This window comes from Dermochelys coriacea, chromosome 2, assembly GCF_009764565.3.
Source record: "Dermochelys coriacea isolate rDerCor1 chromosome 2, rDerCor1.pri.v4, whole genome shotgun sequence".
NCBI classification, from domain to species: domain Eukaryota; kingdom Metazoa; phylum Chordata; order Testudines; family Dermochelyidae; genus Dermochelys; species Dermochelys coriacea.
Genome location: NC_050069.1, coordinates 71,028,729 through 71,054,950, shown reverse-complemented (window position 1 = coordinate 71,054,950; position 26,222 = coordinate 71,028,729). Strand labels below are relative to the sequence as shown.

The window sequence follows — 26,222 nt, the reverse complement described above, 5'->3', positions numbered from 1 at the left end:
TTGCTCCAGCTTTAAAAAAAACATTTCCCAAACAGATTTGAGACATTTTAAAACAAACTTTACTTACACAATCAAGGAAGTTATTTGAATAAAGACTGCTTCAAAGAATTGCATTTTTGCAACTCCAGAAGTAGCCCTAAAAGTAACTTAAAAGCAGTGTGACTTGGACCCAGGAGCTTTCAATTAGAAAAGGCATGGATGTCCTATTCAGCATGTATCACATAATTTAGGCCTAATTTAATTTAGTCATTTGTCTTACAGCTAGTCATTCCCCTAGTGACATCAATTCTTCCTTCTCAAGAACTGTCCAAAAATCAGAAGTCTTCACTGGCATGTCATGCTATATAAACATTTACCCTTTGGCAATAACAGTAACACTAGGTCTCAATATCACAGACAGTGACCTTCACCACTTCTGCTTTCTCCTTCCTTTATGACCTAATCGTCATCTGACTCTGATTCCAAAACAAGGAGCATGTTTGCATCAGGTTGAAGTCTGGCAGGAGCAGGAACTCCACACACCCTAAACTAGACCTACCTACCAACCAGCTTGGAGCTATTTGACCACTGCCACCACAAAGAAGCAGAATCTCTCTTCTCCATTCTCTACTCCCCAATACACACCCCTCATTTCTATTATTGTATGAAAAAAGCAACTTTTTTACTTCCCATTATTATTTCATGGGGGGAAAGAAAAGTAGCCCTAAAAAAGGAAAGCAATAAATAAACCCTTCAACATTGCACTTTTGGGAGCTATACTGTGAACCAGGGGTTGGCAACCTATGGCACGTGTGTCAAAGACGGTGCGCGAGCTGATTTTTAATGGCACACAGCTGCCTCCCAGGTCCCAGCCACCAGCCCCGCTCAGCCCGCTGCTGAACCCAGGCCGACAGCGGGCTGAGCGGGGCCAGGACCCCGGCAGGCAGCAGCGTGCCATTAAAAATCCTGCATGCCCCAGCCCGCTCTTCTCCACCCCTCCCCCCCACCACGGGGGCAGGGTGAAGAAGCTTGGTCCTGCCGCTGCTGCTGCAGCGCAGGCAAGGTCCCCCCTCCCCCGCCTCTTCCCCCAACATGCTGGGTTCCTGCCCCTCCTCCTCTCCCGCTGCTCCGGGGAGGAGGCGGAGATGAGGTGGGGACGGGGTCTTGGGGAAGGGGGTTGGAATCAGGGTATATCCCCTCCAGCCCCCTGCCGTAAGCCACTCTAGAAAGGGGGCTGCGAGCACCCCCACAAGCCTAGCCCACAACCCCAGCCCTCTGCCCTGACCCCTGCACACACACCCTGCCCTGACTCTTGCACCCCCCCATTCCCACCCCCAACCCTTGCACCAAATGAAAGCTCCTGCACCACCACTACCCCCCGCCACATTCTTACCTGCACCCCTCGCACCAAATGGGAGCTGCTCTCCACACCCAAATCTCCTGCCCCAACCCTGAGCCCCCTCCCTCATCCTAGCTCCTGGCCAGAGCCTGCACCCCAACCTGCTCCTGCACCCCAACCTGCTCCTTCACCCCCAGTCCTGTGCTCAGTGCACTCCCACCCTCAGCTCAGTGCAGAGAAAGAGGAAGAGAATGGGCTAGAACCAGGGAGAAGGTAGGTACCCACTCTACGTGGGCGGGGATCAGGATCCCAGATCGGCAGAGGGCTGAGTGGAGCTGGCAGCCAGGACTCTGACTGGCAGAAACCAGCGGACGGAATCCCAGACCAGCAGCGGGCTGATCCACTCAGCTCACTTCCCGTCTGGGATCCCAGCCACCAGCCCCACTCTGCCCATTGCCGGTCTGGGGTTCTGGCTGCCGGCCCCTTGCCAGCCGGGGTCCCGGCCGCAGACCCCGCTCAGCCTGCTGCCGGCCTAGGTGAACAGAACCCCAAGCTGGCAGCGGGCTGACAGCGCAAGATCAGCATTTTAATTTAATTTTAAATGAAGTTTCTTAAACATTTTGAAAATCGTGTTTACTTTACATACGACAATAATTATATAAACTTATAGGGAAAGACCTTCTAAAAAATGTTAAAATGTATTACTGGCATGCAAAACCTTAAATTCAAGGGAATAAATGAAGACTTGGCACACCACTTCAGAAAGGTTGCCGACCCCTGCTGTAAACGCACCAGCATGTTAGTGGAAATCTATCAACTTCATGAAAAAACTCGTACGGATACAGACAGACATCATCTTCCTCTCCAAATGCAAACAGATGGACATCATATCAAAAGGACTGAAGGTAAAAAATCCATTACAATCGACATACCACACAGACTATACAAACAGCTTGTGCCACACACTCTCAAAGAAACTGCGGAACCACCTCATCAACATCCTCTACAGCAAACAAGGAAAGATTAAAAATGAGCTCTCAAAACTGGATACTCTCATAAAAAAACAACCTTCCACACAAGCTTCCTCATGGCTGGACTTTAGAAAAACTAGACAAGCCGTTTACAACACACACTTCGCTTCTCTACAAAAGAAAAAGGACACTAAACTATCTAAACTACTACATGCCACAAGGAGCCACAACAGTGGTTCTCTTAACCCACCAAACAATATTGTTAATCTTTCCAGCTATACTCTTAGCCCGGCAGAAGAGTCTGTCCTATCTCGGGGTTTTGTCCCTCCAGGACCACAAACATGATACCGTTCTGTGGTGATGTAGAATCCTACTTTCGACGTCTCCGACTCAAAGAATATTTCCAACACACCTCTGAACAACATACTAACCCACAGAATCCTTCCTATCAACACTACAAAAAGAAGGATTCTGCGTGGACTCCTCCTGAAGGTCGAAACAACAGACTGGACTTCTACATAAATTGCTTCCGTCGACGTACACGGGCTGAAATTGTGGAAAAGCAGCATCACTTGCCCCATAACTTCAGCCATGCTGAACACAACACAATCCACAGCCTCAGAAACAACTCTGACATCATAATCAAAAAGGCTGACAAAGAAGGTGCTGTCGTCATCATGAATAAGTTGGGATATGAACAAGAGGCTGCTAGGCAGCTCTCTAACTCCACATTCTACAGGCCATTATCCTCTGATCCCACTGAGGATTACCAAAAGAAACTACACCCTCTGCTCAAGAAACTCCCTGAAAAAGCACAAGAACAAATCCGCACAGACACACCCCTGGAGCCCCGACCTGGGGTATTCTATCTGCTACCCAAGATCCATAAACCTGGAAATCCTGGACGCCCCATCATCTCAGGCATTGGCACCCTGACAGCAGGATTGTCTGGCTATGTAGACTCCCTCCTCAGGCCCTACCTTACCAGCACTCCCAGCTATCTTCGAGACACCACTGACTTCCTGAGGAAACTACAATCCATCGGTGATCTTCCTGAAAACACCATCCTAGCCACTATGGATGTAGAAGCCCTCTACACCAACATTCCACACAAAGATGGACTACAAGCCGTCAGGAACAGTATCCCCGATAATGTCACGGCAAACCTGGTGGCTGACCTTTGTGACTTTGTCCTCACCCACAACTATTTCACATTTGGGGACAATGTATACCTTCAAATCAACGGCACTGCTATGGGTACCCGCATGGCCCTACAGTATGCCAACATTTTTATGGCTGACTTAGAACAACGCTTCCTCAGCTCTCGTCCCCTAATTCCCCTACTCTACTTGTGCTACATTGATGACATCTTCATCATCTGGACCCATGGAAAAGAAGCCCTTGAGGAATTCCACCAGTATTTCAACAATTTCCATCCCATCGAGGTCCATCAACCTCAGCCTGGACCAGTCCATACAAGAGATCCACTTCCTGGACACTACGGTGCTAATAAGCGATGGTCACATAACCACCACCCTATACCGGAAACCTACTGACCACTATGCCTACCTACAGGCCTCCAGCTTTCACCCAGATCACACCATACGATCCATTGTCTACAGCCAAGCTCTACGATACAAACGCATTTGCTCCAACCCCTCAGACAGAGACAAACACCTACAAGATCTCTATCAAGCATTCTTACAACTACAATACCTAGATGCTGAAGTGAACAAACAGATGGACAGAGCCAGAAGAGTACCCAGAAGTCACCTACTACAGGACAGGTCCAACAAAGAAAATAACAGAACGCCAGTAGCCATCACCTTCAGCCCCCAACTAAAACCTCTCCAAAGCATCACCAAGGATTTACAACCTACTCTGAAGGACGACCCATCACTCTCACAGATCTTGGGAGACAGGCTAGTCCTAGCTTACAGACAGCCCCCCAACCTGAAGCAAATACTCACCAGCAACCACATACCACACAACAGAATCACTAACCCAGGAACCTATCCTTGCATCAAAGCCCGTTGCCAACTGTGTCCACATACCTATTCAGGGGACACCATCATAGGGCCTAATCACATCAGCCACACTATCAGAGGCTCATTCACCTGCGCATCTACCAATGTGATATATGACATCATGTGCCAGCAATGCTCCTCTGCCACGTACATTGGTCAAACTGGACAGTCTCTATGTAAAAGAATAAATGGACACAAATCAGACGTCAAGAATTACAACATTCAAAAACCAGTCGGAGAACACTTTAATCTCTCTGGTCACATGATTACAGACCTGCGAGTGGCTATCCTTCAACAAAAAAACTTCAAAAACAGACTCCAACGAGAGATTTCTGAATTGGAATTAATTTGCAAACTGGATATAATTAATTTAGCCCGCCCCCCCCCCCCACTCTCCTGCTGGTAATAGCTCACCTTTCCGGGTCACTCTTGTTACAGTCTGTATGGTAACACCCATTATTTCATGTTCTCTGTGCATATAAGATCTCCCCATTATATTTTTCATTTTATGCATCCAATGAAGTGAGTTGTAGCTCACAAAAGCTTATGCTCTAATAAATTTGTTAGTCTCTAAGGTGCCACAAGTACTCCTTTTCTTTGTAGTGTATTAGTTGTCCCTTAAAGGGCTCGATGACCTAGTTCTTAGAGAAAGTAGCAGGGTCCATTTTAAATACTTGTCAGATTAGTGGGGACTGGAAAAGAGAGTTTAGAGAGCTCAAGGATGGGGAAGCTAGAGGCAAGTAGGAACAGGCCAAGAGGGAACTGAATAGGGGTGCAGCACTTTGCTGTACACAAGCAGCCTGCTGAAGCTCTTCAGAACCCGGCAGACTGCGCTGGGACTGCACATGGGTGCAGCAGTCAAACTGCGCTCTGCACGCTGCAGGATCCCAGAGCTGATGTGCCCAGGCCAGAGGTGGACAAACTACGGCCCGTGGGCCACATCTGGCCTGCAGGACCCTCCTGCCCGGCCCCTGAGCTCCTGGTCCAAGAGGCTCACCCCCTGCCCCTCCCCTGCTGTCCCCCTTCCCCCGCAGCCTCAGCACACCACACCATGGGCAACGCTCTGGGCAGCTGGGCAGCACAGCTGCGGCCTGACCCAGTGCTCTGGATGGCACGGCTGTAGCGCCACCAGCCACCCATGCTCCAGGCAGTGTGGTAAAGGGGCGGGGGGGGGGGTTGGATAGAGAGCAGGAGAGTTGCAGGTGGGGGTGGTCAGGGGTGTGGATAAGGGTCAGGGCGATCAGAGGGCAGGGAACAGGGGGGTTGGAAGGGGCAGGGGTCCCAGGGGGCAGTCAGGAAGAATGGGGATGGATGGGATGACAGGGGGCAGTAAGGAGCAGGGGGTCCAGGGGCAGTCAGGGGACGGGGAGAAGGGATGACTGGATGGGGCAGGGGTCCTGGGGGGGCAAGTCAGGAATGAGAGAAGGGGCTGGATGTGGCAGCAAGAGGCAGTCAGGGGTGGGAGGTCCGGAGGTGTTCAGGGGGTGGTGGATGGGGCAGGAGTCCTGGGGGGGCCGTCAGGGGGCAAGATGCAGGGGGGTCTGATAGGAGGCAGGGACTGGGCCACGCATGACTGTTTGGAGAAACACAGCCTCCCCTAACCGGCCCTCTATGCAATTTTGGAAACCCGATGTGGCCCTCAGGACAAAAAGTTTGCCCGCCCCGGCCCAGGCTGCCCACAAAACCTTAGGAGGGGCCCTGGCGCTCCACGCTCTGCTAGGGGGTGCCTAGATAAAGCAGCTTCAACGGAGGCCTCAGCGAGAGCCTGAGCCCATTTCCCTCCCGCGAACCCACCGAGCAGCTGCGCTGCAAAGAGTCCTTCGAGCAGGGCAGCGACCCCGGCGCTAGGGCAGGGAGGTGCTTGCCCAGAGGCGGGGGTTGCCGCCCCGAGCTCAGTCCCAGCCTGCTCCGGGCTCCCAGCATCTCGGCAGCGGCCGACCCCGTTCCGTTGTTCTCCCCGCCCGCACCCGGGAAGAGGGAGCAAAGCCCCCGGGGGCCTCCCCACCCGCCGCCGCCGCCTCCAAGCGGCGCAGGGAGACTCAGTCCCGGAGCGGCCGGCAGGGGAAGGATGCGGGGCAGGATGCAGCCGGGGACCGCTCTTACCCCCTCAGTCTGTGACCGGGCCCGCGGGGCGCTGAGCGTCTCCGGCAGCGGCGCTGAGCTCCCGGGCGGCTGGGGGGGGAACGCAGCTGAGCCGGCGGGGGTGGTCATGTGACAGCACCCACCTGACGCCACAACCCGACGGCGGCCGGGACGGCCCAGTTCGCGCAGTCACAGCGCGGGGGCGGGGCTGCCCCCCGGTTGCTGGGGTTACCGCTCGAGCTGGCCAAGGTCCTTCTTTGAGGCACGTTCCAAGCCTCCCTGGCTGTGGCTGGCAGGGCCAAGTGCGCTCTGGGTAGTGCCAGAAGTCACTACGCTCACCAGGGCCTGCTCAAGGGAGCTTCCGTGGGTCTTAGGCCTCGGCCCCCTTGCAATTCACTGGGATCATCCCAGCACCCGCTGGTCACTCTGGGTCAGGAATAACGACACAGCCCAGTACAGTTAGTTCAGGGCAAAAGCATAACAAAGAAAACATCTGCATGCACACGGAGCTTGCCAGCTGCCCCCCATCTTCCCCCTGGAGACCCTGGCAGGCTCCAGTCCTTCAAACCCTTCCAGCGGGATTTTGACTTCTCAGCTACAGTTTCATGTCAAAAAGAAAAGGAGGACTTGTGGCACCTTAGAAACTAACACATTTATTAGAGCATAAGCTTTCGTGAGCTACAGCTCACTTCATGTCAGTTTTAGGGTCAAAATGAGGGCCTGGGAGTCATTCAACCCGACGCTTTGTATCAAAAGCCTTTTCTTTGTCTGCTGGGCATCCCGAACCCACGCTGAAGCAGTATTTATAGTTCTCTACAAGGGGTGGTACTTCCTTTGAGTTATTTACCATTCCCAGGAGTTGCAGAATTACCCCTCACTGGTTTTAATTCTTGGATGAAGTTCTGTAACTCTCCCCCCTGGAGTCAGAATACAATCCCTGGCTTGTGCAGATAGTTAGAGAGATAGATAGATAGAATTAAATGTTTAAATATACACAAGATTTTGAATAAGCTCTATGCCCATAGCATCTGGCGCACCTCCGTATAACAGTCCATTAAAGATTCCACACTTCCAAGGTCTCATCTGTCATAGTAGCCATGTGGATTTCAAGTAGTTTAAACTGAAAGCTAACTTCGTTTTTAGAAAAAAGGATTGTTTTTAATGAGAAATAGAATATTTAAACTAAGGAAATTCCAAAAGTTAAGGTTTCATCTGCAAAAGTAATTTAGTTTTATTTTCACTGTTTTCCTTTTGTCATTGAACTGGATCCTGGGTTGCTCACCTCCCAACCAGTCGAATCGGCCACTTGTGCTTTCTCTCTTCTTCTGTCTCCAGCTGAATGACTACCTCCGTGTTTATACTAGAACTCTCAATTAAATGCATTTTTTGTATTTAAAATATGTGCACTGTAAAGAAGATAGTATTTTTCAATGCACCTCATACAAGTACTGTAGAGCAATCTCTTTATGGAGAAAGTGCAATTTATTTATTTATTTTTTGATAAACAAAACTACACTCAAAAACAATTACAATTGTCAACTGCTGGAAATGGCCCACCTTGATTATCACTACAAAAGGTCCCCCCCCATTTGCCCCGGCTCTTCTGCTGGTAATAGCTCACCTTACCTGATCACTCTCCTTATAGTGTGTATGGTAACACCCATTGTTTCATGTTCTCTGTGTATATAAATCTCCCCACTGTATTTTCCACTGAATGCATCCAATGAGTGAGCTGTAGCTCACGAAAGCTTATGCTCAAATAAATCTGTTAGTCTCTAAGGTGCCACACCTTTTCTTTTTGCGGATACAGACTAACACGGCTGCTACTCTGAAACCTGTCAATAATGTGTTGTTGTCTTAGACCCCAGTCCTGCAAAGCAGTTAAGCACGTGCATAAATGTGTCTACCACGAGACTCCTTCAAAGCACCACTCAACTCAAAGTTATGCATGTGCTTAAACACTTTGCGAGGGTGGAGACTAAGGGTTTGTCTACACTACCAAATTAAGTCGACGTACAGTCACCACAGTAATTACTACTGTGGTTCATGTCCACACTATTCCCCCTCTGTCAGAGGTGTACGTCCTCACCAGGAGGACTTCCACCAACTTAACTGCATGGAGCATTGTGGGGCATTGACAGCCAGAACTTCCCCCCTCCCCTCGCCCTAGGACTCACAGCCGGATGCCAGCTGCCCCAGAACTGACAGCCCATGGCAAAGTGATGTAAGTAACAGTGTCTACACAGACATTGCATCGCCTTAACTACATCAACCTATGCCTCTCGGGGAGGTGGAGTTATTAGGTCAGTGTAGTGGACGACTTACATCAGCGGGAGCAATGTTGTAGTGTAGACACTTACAGAGTTAAGTCAATGTAAGCTGCCTTATGTCGACCTAATTATAGAATAGGCCAAGCTTGAGAAAGCAAGACTGTATTGAGCACTTGCAGGAATTTATCCTGTGTGTAACTACAGCCGTAGTAGCCCTCAAAGCACAAGATAACAAAAGGCAATTCTCCTCAGCCAAAATATGGAAAACAAAGCTATCATATTTTACCATCTCTGGAGGTTGTGACACAGTGCCTTCATTGTGCTACATAACTCTCAAAAGAGTACCTTGACAAGGGTTACCTTCAGAAGGATTAGATCCTGCCTCCAGATACATCACTGCATTTTCTACTCAGGTTACCATTCAAATAATCAAGGTCAGATCATTGTTTGTCTAGTAACCACTGGCAGCACAACTTGTGTGGAGTCACACTAGATAGATGATTTTGCTGCCATGAGAAAAACAAAGAAAAAGATAAAGCAAGAATAAAAGAATAAAAGTTGCAAACTGCTTGATCGTAAAGAGTAAAAATGTAAGCTAGTTTAAGCATAACCCTAGACTAAATGAAGGTGGATGATTCATCATCTGCAATAAGAGTCTTGGCAGTCAGATCACAAGGCTTTTTTCTGTTCTCTTCCCTTTCTTGTAATAAAAACAATGCATCCCTGTTCTCTCTATATATTTGGTGAAATGCAGAAGCATACTGTAGTTGTGCCATTTGACCTTTTCAGAATTTTATAACTTGCCTGGCTTTCCATTACATGTCTGCAGCGGTTTTTAGCCAGCGTAGAAGAAATAATTTGGAAGACCTATCAAAATAAAGTAGACTTAAAGGTCAGGATAATAGGGCACACCTCTACAGTTCACAAAGTGTACTTGACATTAAAAAAAGAAACCAAAAATGGCAAAGCTTTAATCCATTTGTCCACTAGGAGGAATTGAGGAGCAGTGCAAAACAAACCTCTTCCCTCCTAATGAAATCTTATCCTAACCCATCTGGGAGGTTGGATAGAACATTTTTCTTATTTCCTAGAGGAAACCATTTCCCAATATTAAAAAGGATTACACTTTCAGAGTGGTGTCTGTGCACTGGAAAAGCACACAGAGCACAATTTCCTTCAGGCTCTACTGCATCTAAAACCTGTATCAAAACTTCACTCCTGCCCTAGGATGATTCATTAAGGGCCTGATAATTCCCATTGACTTAAACAGCCTTTGGATCAGGCACTAAAAGAGGAGTGCTTTATTAGCATTAATGAACATACCATCAAAATATGATTTTCCCATGGGGGGGTGGGAAATAAGGCACAGAGATATTACGTCACTTGCAGTCACCCAGAAAGCCTGTGGCAAACTGAAATTAAAATATGTGTCTTGGAGTTGTGTGTCATGTACAAGATCATCCTTTTCCAGAAGCACCTTCTGACAAAGAAAAAACCCTGTAAGAATCCATCTTGAATGCATGCTGACATAGAACTCATGGGAATGTGCCTGCCTTTGCATTTATTTGAAAGTGAGCCTATCACAGATGTTTAAGGGCCTGAACCTGAAAAATTCCCACTCATAAGTGCACTCAGCACATAACAGGCCTGTCCCTCTAAAGACAAAATGAATGGAATTAGCTTTAAGAACACACACACACACACACACACACACACACTTTTCAACTACAGATGAGCAAATGACAGATGTATTTGCTTTAAGTATTTTTAGAGATTTTTGCTAAATAATCTAATATCTGAGGTTCTTTTCTGGGCTTTTTTTTTTGTCGTCAGTATTATGCAATAATTTATGCAATGAGGGAGCAAGAAGGCTTTTGAAAATCCCACTAGGTGCCTGTCTGCATCTTAGATGCCTAAATGCCTTTAAAGTCAGATCCAAGCTGACTACCCAAGGATTCAAGGACACTCCACCAAAACTCCTCCACACACTAGATTTGACCCACTGAACCATGACCAAAATTTCTTATCTAGAGGTGGAGCTGCAGTGCCACATTGAGTAGCTGGGGATGCCTGAGCACCTAGCTCATCCCACTGCTCTCAATTAGTCCCTATTTTCTGCCTCTGATTTTTCCATTTAATCTAAATGTTCCTCTTGATTTAATATTTGCCCCATTGCAGGATCTTAAGATCCTATGCTGCAAGAGCTATTCTCCTTTCCCCGGGAGTGATGGGCTGTGCATGTGGGAAGACAAGGGATGGGGTGCAGCAGTTGGCAGCTTTGTAATCCCCCATTTCTCCCACCTAGGGCTCAGCAAAGGGATCTCTTCTCAGAGGTACACAATAACTTTCATTGTGACCTTATGTGGGAGGCTTCAGGGAATGCTGCCATTCCTCAGACAAAACAAGAACTGATCCTTAATGAGCAGGTTTCTTACTGCTTGAACCACCACAGTCTATTGCTCTACATATTTTGCTTTCACCTCAATGCTTATGTAGCTCTGGGAGGTCATTATTCTGTGATCATTTTTTAACCAACAGAATAAACCCTGCCCCACTCTGCATGGTACAGAAGGCCCTGGCAACAGTGAAGCCACTCTGGTTCCAATGTGCAAAGGGAAAAAGACACTAGGGCTTTGTGGTGGGAACCTATAACCCCTCTGCATAATGGAATTGGGCTCCACAGTGACTTGCTGCATCCCACTGTGTAGGGTGGCTTAGGTTTTGTGGGTGAAGAGGACCAATGGGCCAGAGAAGGTAAATCTGCAACCATTCCCTCTATACCATTCATTGGGATACTCAAGGTGTATGGCAAACTAATGGCTACAGTAGCAACTCCTAGTGTAGACCAGGGCATAGAGTGTCTCCACTATTGCTCTGCTGCCTGGGAGAGAGGATTCATTGCTCACCACCCACACAGACTCCTCAGATACTAGGACTTACCATTTGCCTCATTAACTCCTAAATAAATCAGTTCCTGGCCTGAAAAGATCTGATAAAGCCAATTTAATATATTTTGTGAATTTCATGCAAGAAAAAAAATCTACTCATCACTCTAACGTCTTTGTAACTGAATTCTGGGTTATCATTTAATGAGACCAACATAAATTACTCTGCATAAAAGAAAGATGTATTGATTACAGAAAAATAAATTTGCTTTTGATTAGAATATATAAATCTCCCATTTTCTCCCCAGATATTCAGCAGTATCAAATCATCTTGTCCTGTAAAGTACTATACAGAAAGAACAGGGCTGTATAGAAATGAGAACTGGAGAGAGAGATTGTGAAATTGCAGAAGCAGAACAAAATTAATAATTCTTAGAACCTTGAGAAATAAGTGGAGTTGGGGGCTAAAATAACCGGGAGCAGTGGTCTCTCTCCTCCACTGAAAGCGAGGGGAGGGAGTGGGGGAAGGGGAACAGATCGTGCTCTCCACCCGCTCTCCCTGTCTTAGAGAAACCCTGTTCCCCTTCCTTCTGCTTCTTCACTGGCTTGTGAAGTAATATTTCACCAGACAGAAGAATCTGAAGTGGAAGCAGTAGGAGGAGCTGGTTCTTAACTGGGCATCTCGGCTTTGCTGCCAGTAGGTGGAGCAGCAGCAGCAGCACCTGGTGGGGGAAAAAAGAGACCTCCCATCTGGAAGTCCTCTGTCCTCATCCTCTCTTCTATATGTTTCAGAGTAGCAGCCGTGTTAGTCTGTATTCACAAAAAAAGAAAAAGGAGTACTTGTGGCACCTTAGAGACTAACAAATTTATATGAGCATAAGCTTTCGTGAGCTACAGCTCATTTCATCAGATGCATTCAGTGGAAAATACAGTGGGGAAATTTATATACACGCACAGAGAACATGAAACAATGGGTTTTATCATACACACTGTAAGGAGAGTGATCACTTAAGATGAGCTATTACCAGCAGGAAGGAGGGGGGAAAAGGAGGAAAACCTTTTGTAGTGATAATCAAGGTGGGCCATTTCCAGCAGTTAACAAGAACGTCTGAGGAACAGTGGGGGGTGGGGTTGGAGGAGAAATAACATGGGGAAATAGTTTTACTTTGTGTAATGACTCATCCACTCCCAGTCTCTATTCAAGCCTAAGTTAATTGTATCCAGTTTGCAAATTAATTCCAATTCAGCAGTCTCTCGTTGGAGTCTGTTTTTGAAGCTTTTTTGTTGAAGGATAGCCACTCTTAGGTCTGTAATCGTGTGACCGGAGAGATTGAAGTGTTCTCCGACTGGTTTTTGAATGTTATAGTTCTTGACGTCTGATTTGTGTCCATTTATTCTTTTACATAGAGACTGTCCAGTTTGACCAATGTACATGGCAAAGGAGCATTGCTGGCACATGATGGCATATATCCCATTGGTAGATGCGCCAGTGAACGAGTCTCTGATAGTGTGGCTGATGTGATTAGGCCCTATGATGGTGTCCACTGAATAGATATGTGGACACAGTTGGCAATGGGCTTTGTTGCAAGGATAGGTTCCTGGGTTAGTGGTTCTTTTGTGTGGTGTGTGGTTGCTGGTGAGTATTTGCTTCAGGTTGGGGGACTGTCTGTAAGCAAGGACTGGCTTGTCTCCCAAGATCTGTGAGAGTGATGGGTCGTCCTTCAGGATAGGTTGTAAATCCTTGATGATGCGTTGGAGAGGTTTTAGTTGGGGGCTGAAGGTGATGGCTAGTGGCGTTCTGTTGTTTTCTTTGTTGGGCCTGTCCTGTACTGGTGACTTCTGGGTACTCTTCTGGCTCTGTCAATCTGTTTCTTCACTTCAGCAGGTGGGTATTGTAGTTGTAAGAATGCCAGATAGAGATCTTGTAGGCATTTGTCTCTGTCTGAGGGGTTGGAGCAAATGCGGTTATATCGTAGAGCTTGGCTGTAGACAATGGATCATGTGGTGTGATCTAGATGAAAGCTAGAGGCATGTAGGTAGGAATAGAGGTCAGTAGGTTTCTGATATAGGGTGATGTTTATGTGACCATCGCTTATTAGCACCGTAGTGTCCAGGAAGTGGATCTCTTGTATGGACTGGTCCAGACTGAGGTTGATGGTGGGATGGAAATTGTTGAAATGTGGAATTCCTCAAGGGCTTCTTTTCCATGGGTCCAGATGATGAAGATGTCATCAATGTAGTGCAAGTAGAGTAGGAGCAGTAGGGTACGAGAGCATGTTCTCTGTATGTGTATCTAAATCTCCCCACTATATTTTCCACCGAATGCATCCGATGAAGTGAGCTGTAGCTCACGAAAGCTTATGCTCAAATAAATTTGTTAGTCTCTAAGGTGCCACAAGCACTCCTTTTCTTTTTTTCTCTTCTATATGAAGGAGATGTCCAGAGCACTAGCTTCCCCTGCTGGGGGGCTAGGGGAAAACAGCACCATCCAGCCTCACAGAGAATATATTTGGCCCAGAGGATGCAATACAAACCTATTGGTTAAGCCTCACGAGCAGCTCACCAGTTGGACTACAGCATGTAGTAATGATTTCCAATGTAACTGATCTCACTCAGGCAAACTCAAACGACTGAGAAAGCAGTCCCTTGATGTCTCCTAACAAAGGTGAGAAGGCAATCAAGGAGCAGTTATTTCTCACTGATAACAATATAAAAGAGTATTACTAACAGACTGAAGTTTAAATCACATTTACACAATCTGAATGGAATGTTAGCAACGGTGGAATATTCCTTCCTCCTCTCTGCTCCCACCTTTATTTCAGAAATTTTATTTCAGAACAAATAAATAAATCATGCATACTGAATGCCAGTTCTTATACAGCTAATGAATGAATGTGTTCTGCTCATCTGCATATACCCTGGTCACATGTATAAAGACAAGATCTGGATCTGTTAATAATCTGCCTGAAGTTTCAGTCTTTAAATGTAGTTTAAGTCTCTATCTGCAAAGATGCTTCTGCTAATATGGTATTTTCATTGAGACTGGAAGGATTAACACTAGACCATCTGTTCAGTAAATTGGGCACCATGTGATTGATAAATATCATTGACCTAAATTGAACTCTCCCATTTAATGGGGCATGCAAAGCAGAACTGTGTCACTCCATGTCTAATTCCTTCTTTCTTCGAGAAATCAAACCGTTACTTGTACAATGCAGTTGTATTCAAGGTCTATGAAGAAGGCCTGCATCTCCTGAAAGGTACTCTGTATGCATTTCTTCCTTTTGAATCCTGCCTCAACATACCAAGACATACCTAAGAGTAAATCTAATCTCTAAATTGGAAGGAGCCATGAGTTAATGCTCTGTGGATAAGGCACTGGATCTTAGAGAGCAGATTAGCATGTTTGTCTGTACAACTCTCAATACTGCAGTAAAGACCCAGCAAACTGCAAGAGCTCCAGACATTTGCCCATGTATGTAAGGGAAGAAGTTAACTCTTCTGATGCTGTTGCCATTCAGCCCAATGTTTGGGATTTGGTTTTGTTTCCTAGTTAAAGGATAGTGCTTTTCCAAGAGCACTCATTGTGGAATCAGATCAAGGGACAGGCCTTTATACAATCAATGTGGAGGCAATATTTGCTCCCCTTTTCGGCATACAGCAATAATGCAGACAGTTACAAGGCAAAGGAAACCCTAAAGAATGAAAATGAGGAAGACTCCAAGGAACCTTGGCAGCTTTTTAAGGTAAGAACAAGCCCAGAGTTATCCAAATGTCTTGGTGGAGTAGGAAAAGGGGGTGTCTGAAAAGAATAAGCAAGCACTGGTATATTCACACCAATAATTGGACTTGTCACTTAGAATTCTCTAAAGTTCTGTTCATTTAGCCTTTCGTTTTTACTGAATCTAATCACCTGCAATCTCATCTCCAGCATATGTTGTAATTGCAATGAAAATGGAACTGATGAGTTTTCCCCCAAATTTTCCTGGGTTGCTTTCAAACAAATTAAACAAAACTGTTTAATTCAGAAAAAAGGGATTATGCTTGCATGAGCTAATTTATAGTAATCAACTGAGAGGAATAAGACAGTTGCATGGTGGTCTAGGAGAATATATAGTAAGATGAAGAGATCCAGATTTTTTACTGACATTACCCCCAGATGTGTTCTGTTCATACATGTCAAGAATATACCCTGGAGAGAATGTATGAAGATGGGTATGTGGGATGTGTTCAGATATAGGGCAATACAGAAATCACTCAAGGGTGCAACATTAACCACCCTTTTGTAAAACTGTGGAGCTAAAGTATTTTTCTTCAGTTAAAACTCTGAAACCTTCCCAGAAGTGATAACTCTGCCGTAGGTTTGAAAGCTGACGGAGGGTGTGAAACAACATTATCTATGTGGAGTGTGGGTGTGAGTGCAGTTGCAAAGGAAAAAGGTCAAATCCTTCTAGAGCTCTGGACTTTTCAGAATTGGTGCAGCTCCACTGTGTTGTGGGGCAGACAACTTGATTCCTGGAACACATGCAGGGGATCCATACCTTCTCTGCACTGCAAAGCCCAGCTCCATTAGACTCACTAAGCACCAGTGAGGCAGGAGGGAGAGAGTTTGGAGACAAGCTGTAAGGGGGTAGAGCCAACAGAGCAAGGATGAACCAGCTGTTTCCGGAACCAATGCATGATATAGAATCATAGAAGTTAGAGATGGAAATGGCTATTAAACATCCATTCCATCTCCTGGGGCCTGGGCAGGGTTATTCCCTAGAGTACATTTTCCTGTGTGTTATCCAGACAATGACCCAAGACCTACACAGCCCCAATTCTGCTGCTATATTTTCTTGTAAAATTGAGGCCCTCACTATTACTGGTTATGTAAGAAGATGACTTGTGCTGTCAGCAATTTCATTTACTTACAGTACAAATATATAGTAACTAAACATCCCAAATGGCAGAGCTTCCACCAGTTTCCTGAGGAGGCTACTCCACAGCCTATTACATCAATGGAGGAAGCTTTTCCTGGTACTCAGAATAAAACTTTCCTTTCCTAATTTCATGTCATTATTCCCAGTTATATGCCCACAAACCACAATTAATCTATTTATTACTGTAGTGCCAAGGAACCCCATCATGGACCAAGACTCCCTTGTTCATTCTGGTACCATGTCACATAAGGAAAATAAAGCATGCTTGGGAGCTACTGAAGCTTGGAGGCCATACTAGCAATCAAAGCCATTCCAAGGCCTTTTATGCCCAGAAGAGAGGAGAATGCCTTCTCTGTAAGCCTACAGAGAACCCCTGTACTAAGCCAATGTACTATAGTAGGGCACAGAGTTTTAGGTTTAAGTCTTCATATGTGATAACAGAAGTATTACCGTTAGTTAAAATATATTTTTCATGTTAACCTGCCTCAGGTTAGCTAAGTGATGTGTCCAAGGTGACATACCAGATCAATAGCTATGCTAGAAATGGAATCCAAGCATTTTGACCTCAGCTCTAACCACTTGGTTGCAATCCCCATACAGATAGTTTTCCAACACATGGCTCGTCTCAGTGTGCTCTGTATCCCAATATATTCCTGTCAAGTGAAACAGTTTAATTTTAGCTCTTTTAAGAGCGATGAGGCACTTTGATCTTTAGCACTTCTGTCTGAATGCAAGAGCTGAGATTTAGCTTTGTACAGGAATGATTCTGTTAGGCAAAAACAAAGAGCTCATTGCAGCTGCTTTTTTCAAAGCTATTCTGCAATTGCACAAACATAAAAAAAAATTAAACAAAAGACATTTTGATTCACAAAGGCTTTTACTTTAGCATCAAGAAAAACTGCTCTGAGAGATTTTATGACTATATGTACTATTCAGTGTTGCCTGAGAGCCTGTAATAATTCTACAGGCTATAATTAAAGGGTAGTCTCTGCATAAATAGAGTAATAATTTATGCACATTAATGGCAGATTACTTACATATTAATTAAGTGTAAGCTATCCAGTCTTCAGAACCATTTTGTACAAATTTGCAGTCTTGCTATTTTCAGTTGTGTGACTGATGTACTTTATCTTTGAAATAGCCCCCAAATTCTCTCCTCTTGCCATGTACCTTTGAAATGTAAATATGCTAAATCCTGGGTTAATTAGGATAATACTGTCAAAGAATATAACCCTCCTTCACGCTAATTCAGACTCCTGAACGTGGTTCCATAAGTTGTTCAGCAAACCAATCCTAGACTGCCATGTATCAAAGGGGTTTATGTTTTAATGACTATAAGCAGACCTATTTAAGTGAAACAAAATATCATGTCAGTTACTAAATTCCTCATTCAGCCTGAATTCTGAACAGACTAACTATGCGGATATGGAAAATCTAAACACTCCTCTGCACTAACATAGAAAGAGGGAAGCAGGAGCCAGTAACACTGAATTGATGGTACAGGAGGGAAATCAGCAGCTCTGCTATTTCCTCCCATCTTCCCCCTGGAACCACTGAAGTCCCTCCTACCTAAGTCTGCCTGGGTTGAGTCCAGGGCAAGCTGGGGGATAAGCCATACTGTGGGGCATGCTCCTCATGTCTGGGTGGATGGCCAAATGGAAGAAAAATATTGAATTAAAATGTAGTACCTTTATGTGTCCTCAGTCCTAGAGCCACAGCAAGAGCATCTTCAGAGCTGTTCTAACTTATGGTGCCAGCATGCTGTCAGGGCTCACCAGCGCCCAGTGTGCTCCGGTCATGCCCATTCCATCCCCAACAAACCTCTTGGGACCAGGAGTACACCAACCAGGAATTTCTCAGTGCCAGGGAAATTCCAATCTGCCTTGGCAGGATAGCTTTCCAGGCCCTTTGCACTGCCAATGCAGAGTAGAGACCAAAGATATCGGCCATTGTGCTCTACTTAATGAGTCCTTTCAAGAGCCAAAGCAAAGATACATTACTTGTAAATGCCCTTTGCCTGATAAGTGCTTTCCATGAGCCTTACAAATACCCTGTAGTCATAGATTGCATTTTCATTGGCAGATTCTTTCCACAACAACTAGGTTTCAAGCTGTAGAGTTCAAGCATTATAAGCTCGATCGGAACAGCTCAGCACTGCTCACTCATTTAGTTTAATAATATGGTGGCTCTTCCATCCCATTTATTTACAGTAGCGTAAAAAAAAGATCTCCATTTGCTTACTCGAAAGAAAAGATGGAACGAGAGACAAGAAATTCTAATAACAAAAATCTTCATTTCAAAAGGTGTTAAAGGTTGCTTAGTGTGGTGGGGCAGCTGCCCCACACAGGTAGATCAAGGGTTAAAGCCACCCTCAGGGAGGAGGGCTTGTAGAGAGCCAATCAGGAGAAGGTTTGTTGGAGCAGCCAATCAGGGCCAGAGAAGACTATATAAGAAGGACTGCTCAACAGAGATGGGGCAGTCTCTCCCTGGAGTGCAAGAGAGAAGAACTAGCTGCCTTAGAGGAACACTTTGGATAGAGCAGTGCTGGACAAGGTCAGGGGAGTAATAGAGAGCTCTACCCTGAGGACTGCCAGACTGAGGCTCCTGATACAAAGCGCTAGGAAGGGACTAGGGCTCTAGGCAAGTGGCCTAGGAAAATAGCTGGTGGGAGTAGAGGAGCAGCAGTATGTGGCTGCCAACTATGGGGTCCCTGGGTTGGGGCCTGGAGTAGCGGGTGGGCCTGGCCCCCCATTTTCCCCCCACTTGCCACAGAGGGGGTGGTCAGTATTTGGCCTGCAGTTTACCCCTTGAGGTGAGGGGCTAGACTGAAGGCTGCAGCAAGCCACAGTGGCAAATGGATGGACTAGAGATTGCCAGTTCCCCTGGAAGGGGGGAGAAAGTGGAGTGGGGCATAGCTGGAGAGCCATGCCCAGAAGAGGGCGACCCAGCTCTTAGAGGCAGACCAGAAGTGATGGCAGTGAGACACCACTATGGGAAGGTGCACTGACAACCAAGAGCTAATTCCAAGCACTGCCAGCAGGAGGCACTGAGGTAGTGAGTCCTGCTCCCAGGATCGGCTCTAGGCACCAGCAAAGCAAGCACATGCTTGGGGCAGCTCATTTCAAGGGGTGGCATTTGGGCTTTTTTTTTTTTTAGTTGGGCAGTTGCGCTCTCAGAGCTTGGGGCGGCAAAAAACCTAGAGCCGGCCCTACCTGCCCCATTACACTTAATGACTGCTACATGTGTAGCAATCACATCAAGTACAAGGTCAGAGCCCTGAAAAGTCAGGAAATGAAGAGTTAAGGTCATCATAAATCCTACACTAAGTGAAAACACATTTAGATCAAGTATATGGAAATACATGAGTCTTCACAATTGAAGAATTTTAACTCCTGAGTCAAGCTGAATACTATCCTTTCATCAATCACAGAAACACAGCATGGAACATTTCTGAACAAAGTAAAACTTAAAAAGAAACGTGACAATTTAAACAATGATCAGCCTCAGCTGCAAGTATAGATACCTATCAAATTTCACTATATATATTATCCTAAAGAAAGAACCATTATAAGTACAACTTTTCCACTGTCAATTGAGATATATATTAACTGACTACAATAGACAGGCAATTTAACTCTACCCAGTTAAAAGGTGGTGATCCGGCTAGAAAATGTTTGTTTTTCTCACTCACTGTTGCAAGTGGTTCGTTAACCCATCCACATCTTAGGAAGGTGGGAGTGCCTCTCCAGAGGCTGAAGATCTAGGGTGTGGGCTGACTAGTTCACATGGAGAAATGTTAGGACCAACCACGTCTAAGGGGAAGGCTTGGGCTGGATTTTGTCTCATTTACTTTTCAGGTCCTTCTGTAAATAAAACAAATCCCCAAGTTTGGGCCTGCTGTAACTTGTGCGCATTGTGGTTTTGAAGCAAGGTGGGGAAGTCACTTGCTCACAGTGATATGTTCTACCTAAATGTATTCTTTACTCTGTCCTGTGGGATCAGTCCTTTCTATTGCAGCTCAGCCCTCTGTCTGGGTCCCACATGCCAATCCACTCCTTTTAGATTATACAAAAAGAGAGTCCAATAATAGAAAAGTTTTTGGTGTCCACAAGGGCTTCCTCCTTAGCTTTGGGCACAGTGCCTTTGCCATCTGGATTCCCCGCTGAGGGGTAGACTTCTATTGTTACTCCACCTCTAGGGGTTGATATGTGGAGCGTAGGCCTACCCTCTAAACCAGCTCCAATCCAGGGCCTGATGATGGACAGACAAGTTCTGCACCTTTGGATGCTAAATAGCTGCCTCCCTGGATCACTCCCTAACTGAGTCCCTTTTTCACCCCACAGAGTAAATTAAAGAACTGAATCAAAAATAAAGTTTGCAATCTTCCCTAACAGTCACCAGTCTCGCCTTTGTAAGCTTGGTCAGGTCTCAAGCAACAGGAGCTCCAGAGCAATGATTTCCTCAGACCAGAGTTCTGTTCCTTTCCACTGCTTCTTTTCTTCTGACCTGCTCCGCTCCCCCTTTTAAGCTCTACCTCCAGCTTGCGCAGGCTCTGCAGGTGTGGCCAAGCAGGGTCACCTGGGCCCAGAGCTGCTCCTTAATCCCTCATTCTCCAGTGTGGGGTTTGTACATTCCATCACAGACTCGCCCCCAATCCAGGTGGATTTTTAGTTCCAATGACATCAGTGATATAAACCAGGGAAAAGGTCAATATAGATTACTGTCATGCTCCTCTCTCTCCTTTTTATACCTGCCAACTCCTGTTGTGTTAAACAGTTAAAATTAATTGCCTGAAAGGCCTCACCTCAATAAACTGAGTTTCTGTAGCATGTGACTTGGGCCCTAAACAAGAGGGCAAAAAGCGTATCTCAGTTTATATCCAGAATCTCTAAGCATGGATTAGGCTGGCTCATTCTCCAGTTGAAAAATTAATGTGTGAGTCATGGCCCTGAATGCCAAGGATGGTTCTTCAAACTGAAGTTTCCACCTGTTAGTTGGAATATTTGATTCTGCAAATTGGTTGTCAGCTATTATAACTGGCTACCCTTCCTGGAGGTCCTGATTAAATAAATCACATAAGCATGTGCTTAGTATTAAGTCCATGAGTAGCACATGCTTCAGTGCTTCACCTGATCAGCATCAGTGTGCTTATGTAGTACGCTGAATCATCAAAATCTTACAACCCCAAACCCTCAAATCATCACATTTGCTCAATGTCTAGAGTCTCTCAATGCCTGGTTTAAATACAATACTTGGTTGTAAACAGCTACATTTAAACAAAAGCCAAACTCTACTGGGTTCTCTCCAGCCCTTTGGGAGAAGTAAGTATAAGCTACTGCAAATAGGTTGATTCTAGAGACTCAACCTGGCTCCTTTACACTATTCTGACCAAATATTGTGGCTAAAATGAACCACACGGGACTGGGGAGAATTCACTAGTTCAGGAAAGCATAGCGCCAATGTAAGTGACCCTCCCCATCTCACTCCCACACAGACACATGCACACACACAAGCCCTGGTATGGGTGAGGCAGTAACCATACTTAGTGCCCAGGTTTATGGAGATTTGGAGCTCCAGTGCAGCTCAGGAAAGGAGATCAGAATTTCGTTCATGTTGGACATATTTCAGCTCCTACTGTAGCCCAGAACCCAGATGAAGTAAAGCTACCTTTGCTCCCAATTCCCGATGGTTAGTCCTTCTGTCCTGTGTCTCTCAAGAGCCGCCCAGAATTTGGCCTAGAATATGTAGTGATGTACGTTGTTTGTTCCTTCATGGTTAGGAAAATATTCAAGGGTATTCCAGTGGCAGCCACAGAGACAGCAGCATGTTCTAGCCTGTTCAAAGATATGTGTGTCTGAGCAGCTGTAGGGAAGCAAGGGACCTCTTGATTCCAAAGGATCCCTTAAAATACACATGAATTTCAAAGGAGACATCAAAGACACTGCCCCTCATTTGAAAACTAAGAGAAGATCCTCAACTGGCAAAACTTGTCATAGCTCTGTTGACATCAGTGGACCCCTGGCTATTTATAACAGCTGAGGATCTCCCCCAAAGTCAATGACAAGTACGAAACTAACCCTGTGCTGCCTCCAATACAAAACACTCTCTTCTACTTCTGCATAATGCAAACATGGTTTAAATGCAATGAACTCCCAGCTTCTCTGAGTATGCATAGGGAAGGGCGGGGGAGACGTGCATTGCCAACCTATCTCTAAAAGAAAAAATATCAGGAAACCCTGCTAACAGAAACTCAGGAGCTTCCCCTCTCCTAGGCAAGAGTAACCCACAAAGAGGAGAACTTGGCCCATAATCCTCGGCATTGTTAGGTACAGTCCTTCTCTTTCTACCCCAGGAGATTTATCTGCAGTGCTCACTTTTCCCAGTATTATTTTAGCTGCTCTTTATCATTATCCTGAACTTCACTTCCTGCAGGAATCATTCAAACTTCTCTCTTAAACATGTTAAAGACACACTGCAAGACAGAGTTCAGAATCGGCCTGCACTTTGTGTGTTTGTTGTGCTTTGTGGGGCTGGAGGAAGGGTGGTATGGCTTGGCTTTGCTCTTCCTACCACATTTTACCAATTCTGAGTAAGTATTCCTGTTTGTTTGCCTTCTACTTTTTACTTTCTGGTACCGATTTTAACCTCAAATCTTTAAGCACTCCCTCATTGGCTACTGCTCAGCCTGTCAATCTTCTTTTTCAAGTAAACTAGTATATTTCACTGTAGTTATGGTCTTTTACTGCTCTCCAGCCACCTCCTACATGAGTGAATTATACTTCCTCCCATTGCACCCACCTTGCTAAACTGATTGAATTCAGAAATTTTGGGAAATGGGCCTCGTTTTGCTCTCACTTAAGTCATTGGCAAAACTGCCATTGGCTTCTGTGGAACAGCATCAGGCTGTAATATCCTTGTATTGCCAAGTTCTGCAATCGTGTCTTCAACTGATCTTCTCCTGTGCTAACTTCAAATTGCTCAAGAGCACTGGTTCCAAATTTCTCTATTACTTTCATTTTCTGAAAAGGTTCCTCACGATCAGGAGTAGAGCTGGGCCAGCTTCTGCTTTGGTTGGAGTCTGTACTTTCTGGATCCACAAGTTACCATCACATTAATTTAGGAAACTTATTTAATAACATGGTTGGCTGTATTTATTACTTACCAGCTCTCTGTGTAGTTAAAATAGTTTAAGGCCTAGAGAGCCCAGAGAATTGGTTTAGAAAATTTCTCCTCCTTCTCTTTCTCTCTTGGTGATCTTAAGCAGATACTCATCATTTATTTTTGTTTTTCATTCCTTGTATGCTCTACCAATGAATTTCACCATCATGCTCTTTGTTCCCATTGTCACTATAAATAGTTTTGAAATGTAGCTCCTCTGAATTTCTGCCTCTTCTCTCTCACCTGTGCAGATTATACCCATACAAATTGATATTTGGTTGAGATTAATCATTGAAGGTATGCCCAGTAGAACACAATAGGATATATCCGATGTATCTACTTGTTCAGATTTGACTATATGAATATATTTTAATTTTTTTCCAATTAACGATCAAAAGAGAGAGTGCTCTGTTCTCACCTCACTTAGGAGATATAACACCCATGGTATGCAGAGGAAAAGAGGGCCCCTAGCAGCACAAGGAGGAATAGTACCATGGCATGTAATGTCTTTAATCCTCAACTGATTTTTCTTTAGAATTTAAATTGTAGACCAATAGTGACACCTGCTGGAATTTTGTAATAAAGGTTATTTAAATTAATAACATAATATTCCACAATCCGTTTTCTAACAGTCTTCTGTTAATTGTGGGATTTTAAAGTAAAATAGGCATTTTCTGACCACTTTTTGTCAAGTCTTTACTATAATATTTGATGCCATCAGGGCCTGCTAACAAAACTTTGCAATAATAGGAGAATGTGTTTTAAATAATTTTGACTTAATCTACAAGGTTTTTTAATGGTCCCCCCAAAAAATCCAAAAATAAAAATAAAAAGGATTTGGGCCACACATGAATATAATGATTTTTTTAAATGTAACTGCATTACGTATTTTAAAAATATGTATTTATTGAAATGAATATGCAAAAAATGTCATATAGAGTCTACTAAATATAGCAGGGCTTCTATTTTACAAATATAGGAAATGCAGTGAAAGTAATTTTATGCCATTGTACCTAGTCAAAAATTCAATTTTTTAAAAAGTGTCTGGGTGCAATTTCTCTGTAGACGATCGTCTCCGGAGTAATCTAAGCTACAGACTTCAGGGTTCTTCTGTCAGTCTGCCAGATGTCTGGATTCAACAATGTATTAAGCACATGAGCAGTTCCATTGACCTGAGTAGGACTAGTCACCAGCTTAAAGTTATCTGCATGCTTAATTGCTCTGGACTGGGGCCAGAATAAGTAGCACAACAATCATCGTCATAGGTCGAATTAACTCTTCTGTTCTAAAATCCTACATTCACTACCCATAACATTCTGAAACATTTGTCTTTTGAGGTGATGTTTCTAATAATTAGTTGTTGCTCAAAGTTTTGTTTTGTAAGTTTCGTAATCCATTTGTGTTATGCAGAAGTGACAAAGACACTGTTTTGTGACTGAAAACAGCAGAGGTTACTTGTCAAACTTCGCACTTGCCATACGCTCTGGGCTGGGTCCCCAGCTAATGTAAATTGTCAGAGATCCATTGAAGTCAATGGAGCTATGACAGTTTACACCAGCTGCAGATATACACTTAGTTTTTAGTGAGGGCTCATGTTTTTGATGTATCTTAAGAAATTTGTTGTATAGGTGACAGTTAAAGATGACTGAAGATGCACTATTATAATTACTGTGTTGAATGTATGATGTGTCCAGAGTTGCATCTTCCCATACCGATTTCTAGATTTCAGCAAAGGCAAAATACTACGTAAAAAGACATCTGGTAAGCATAACAGAGATCACTAACTTTGGAAGAATGTTCATTTGGTGATTGTCTACACTTGGAAAGTACCACATGCTAGAACACAACCTGGAGAAGTCATGACAACTAATCCAGTGTTAAATACTTAGGGTTAAATCTTGGCCCCATTGAAGCCAATGGCAGAAAGCCCCTGTCTACACTGAGTGCTAAATCATGTTTAACACCATATTAGTTACCATGACTGTTCAAGGTCATGTGCTAACACAATATAATTTCCCAGTGCAGACAAGCCCTTAGGGTGAAATTATCCCTGGACAAAGTCCTAACACAAGGACAATGTATCACATTAGTCCCACTTAAGCCTTGTTTTGAGAACCAATTGGCCTTACACTGGACTTTGGCACAGGGGTGAATTTCACGCTTTGAAAACAAAAGGATTTTGTTTGAAATAAGTCCTTATTCCAGAAGTAATGCATTGGTTCTGGTTGTTTTTCTATGTCATTACAGTGTTTATGAAAATAAAGTACTAACAGGCAGTCCTCAGACATAGTGCAATGCAATCCCTTGATGTGCAGATGACCCCATATAGTTCTACTGTTAGATTGTATAGGCTGGATCATTCAATCCATTTGCAAGATTCCTGTTGATTTTAATGGGAACTTGGGAGTTCCACTGTACTACAATACAGATTTTATTATGATCCCTCACTCAGGGTTTTGTGCTGCCACCCATCAGTATTGTATCCAAGTGCCTTCCATGTAAAATCAGTTAGCAATAGGTTCATTAAGGAAAGGCAGGACACTCTGAATGTTACTAGCTTTGATGTAATGCAAATGTTAAATATGCTCA

General features: G+C 44.7%; 1 protein-coding gene across 9 annotated transcripts in view; it reads right to left on the bottom strand.

The window, feature by feature from the left end:
* The window catches only part of ATP6V1H (ATPase H+ transporting V1 subunit H), a 97,174-nt gene extending 76,206 nt beyond the window's left edge, over positions 1-20,968 (bottom strand). For 4 of the 9 annotated variants that reach the window (XM_038392965.2, XM_043507867.1, XM_043507866.1 and 1 more), the window contains exon 1: positions 6,420-6,438. The gene's annotated coding sequence lies outside the window, so the exon portion shown is untranslated. Of the gene's footprint in view, positions 1-4,730; positions 4,783-6,110; positions 6,625-20,873 lie in introns of those variants that run through there. The other 5 variants (XM_043507864.1, XM_043507863.1, XM_038392962.2 and 2 more) reach the window with 5 other exon arrangements.
* Positions 20,969-26,222: the final 5,254 nt, after the last annotated feature.